This window comes from Arachis hypogaea, chromosome 12, assembly GCF_003086295.3.
Source record: "Arachis hypogaea cultivar Tifrunner chromosome 12, arahy.Tifrunner.gnm2.J5K5, whole genome shotgun sequence".
NCBI classification, from domain to species: domain Eukaryota; kingdom Viridiplantae; phylum Streptophyta; class Magnoliopsida; order Fabales; family Fabaceae; genus Arachis; species Arachis hypogaea.
The window spans coordinates 37,097,754-37,100,179 of NC_092047.1; the positions used below are offsets into that span (position 1 = coordinate 37,097,754).

At 37.7% G+C, this 2,426-nt stretch overlaps 1 non-coding gene across 1 annotated transcript; it reads right to left on the minus strand.

Moving 5' to 3' along the window:
• Positions 1-1,163: 1,163 nt before the first annotated feature.
• On the minus strand, positions 1,164-1,271 carry LOC112731205 (small nucleolar RNA R71). Its single transcript, XR_003166993.1, has one exon. It is a non-coding gene; the product is annotated as a small nucleolar RNA R71 (small nucleolar RNA).
• Positions 1,272-2,426: the final 1,155 nt, after the last annotated feature.

Sequence of the window (2,426 nt, forward strand, 5' to 3'; positions counted from 1 at the left end):
TCTAGAATCATATCTTGTGATTTCTTATGAATCAAGTCATTAATTGTGATTTTAAAAATCAAATCTTTTTCAAAACTAATTCCTATCATATCTTTTCAAAAATATCTTCTTATCTTATCTTTTTCAAAAATAACTTTTCAAAATATCCTTTCTAACTTCCTAACTTCTCATCTTTTTAAAATTTGTTTCAACCAACTAACTAACTTTTTGTTTGTTTCTTAATTTTTTCAAAACCACCTAACTAACTCTCTCTCTCTCATTTTCGAAAATATCTTCCCTCTTTTTCAAAAATTTCCTTTTTAATTAACTAATTATTTTTATTTTTGATTTCAAAAAAAAATTTTCGAAAATTACTAACACATTTTCAAAAACCAATTTTCAAAAATCACTAACTCCTTTTCAAAAATAATTTTCGAAAATTCCCTCTCTCTCTCTCATCCTATTCTATTTATTCATTCATATCCTAACATCTCATCTCACATCTCTTCCATCCGTACAGTTGTGTTTCCTCCTTTACATCACATTCTTTGTCTCCCCCTCTTTTCTTCCACTCACAAAGGGATCCCTATACTGTGGTATAAAGGATCTCTATTATTATTATTATTTTTCTGTGCCTTCTTCTTTGTCATATGAGCAGGAGCAAGGATAAGAACATTCTTGTGGAAGCAGATCCAGAACCTGAAAGGACTCTAAAGAGAAAATTAAGAGAAGCTAAAATACAACAATCTAGAGAAAACCTTTCAGAAATTTTCGAACAGGAAAAGGAGATGGCAGCCGAAAATAATAATAATGTAAGGAAGATGCTTGGTGACTTTACTACACCTAATTCCAATTTACATGGAAGAAGCATCTCCATTCCTGCCATTGGAGCAAACAACTTTGAGCTGAAACCTCAATTAGTTTCTCTGATGCAGCAGAACTGCAAGTTTCATGGACTTCCATCTGAAGATCCTTTTCAGTTCTTAACTGAATTCTTGCAGATATGTGATACTGTTAAGACTAATGGAGTAGATCCTGAAGTCTACAGGCTTATGCTTTTCCCTTTTGCTGTAAGAGACAGAGCTAGATTATGGTTGGATTCTCAACCCAAAGACAGCCTGAACTCTTGGGATAAGCTGGTCACGGCTTTCTTAGCCAAGTACTTTCCTCCTCAAAAGCTGAGCAAGCTTAGAGCTGATGTTCAAACCTTCAGACAGAAAGAAGGTGAATCCCTCTATGAAGCTTGGGAAAGATACAAACAGTTGACCAAGAAGTGTCCTTCTGACATGCTTTCAGAATGGACCATCCTGGATATATTCTATGATGGTTTATCTGAGCCATCAAAGATGTCACTAGACACTTCTTCAGGTGGATCCATTCACCTAAAGAAAACGCCTGCAGAAGCTCAAGAACTCATTGACATGGTTGCTAATAACCAGTTCATGTACACTTCTAAAAGGAATCCTGTGAGTAATGGGACGCCTATGAAGAAGGGAGTTCTTGAGGTTGATACTCTGAATGCCATATTGGCTCAGAATAAAATATTGACTCAGCAAGTCAATATGATTTCTCAGAGTCTGCATGGAATGCAAGCTGCATCCAACAGTACTCAAGAGGCATCTTCTGAAGAAGAAGCTTATGATCCTGAGAACCCTGCAATAGCAGAGGTAAATTACTTAGGTGAACCTTATGGAAACACCTATAAATCAACATGGAGAAATCATCCAAATTTCTCATGGAAGGATCAAAAGCCCCAACAAGGCTTTAATAATGGTGGAAGAAACAGGTTTAGCAATAGCAAGCCTTTTCCATCATCCACTCAGCAACAGACAGAGAACTCTGAACAAAATGCTTCTAATTTAGCAAATCTAGTCTCTGATCTATCTAAGGCCACTGTAAGTTTCATGAATGAAACAAGGTCTTCCATTAGAAATTTGGAAGCACAAGTGGGCTAGCTGAGTAAAAGGATCACTGAAATCCCTCCTAGTACTCTCCCAAGTAATACAGAAGAGAACCCAAAAGGAGAGTGCAAGGCCATTGACATAAGTGCCATGGCCGAACCTGTGAGGAGAGGAGAGGACGTGAATCCCAAGGAGGAAGACCTCCTGGGACGTCCAGTGATCAATAAGGAGCTTCCCTCTGAGGAACCAAAGGACTCTGAGGCTCATCTAGAGACCATAGAGATTCCATTGAACCTCCTTATGCCCTTCATGAGCTCTGATGAATATTCCTCTTCTGAAGAGAATGAGGATGTCACTGAAGAGCAAACTGCCAAGTTTCTTGGTTCAATCATGAAGCTGAATGCCAAATTATTTGGCATTGATACTTGGGAAGTTGAACCTCCCTTGTTCATCAATGAACTAAGTGATCTGGATCAACTGATATTACCTCAGAAGAGACAGGATCCTGGAAAGTTCATAATACCCTGTACCATAGGCACCATGATT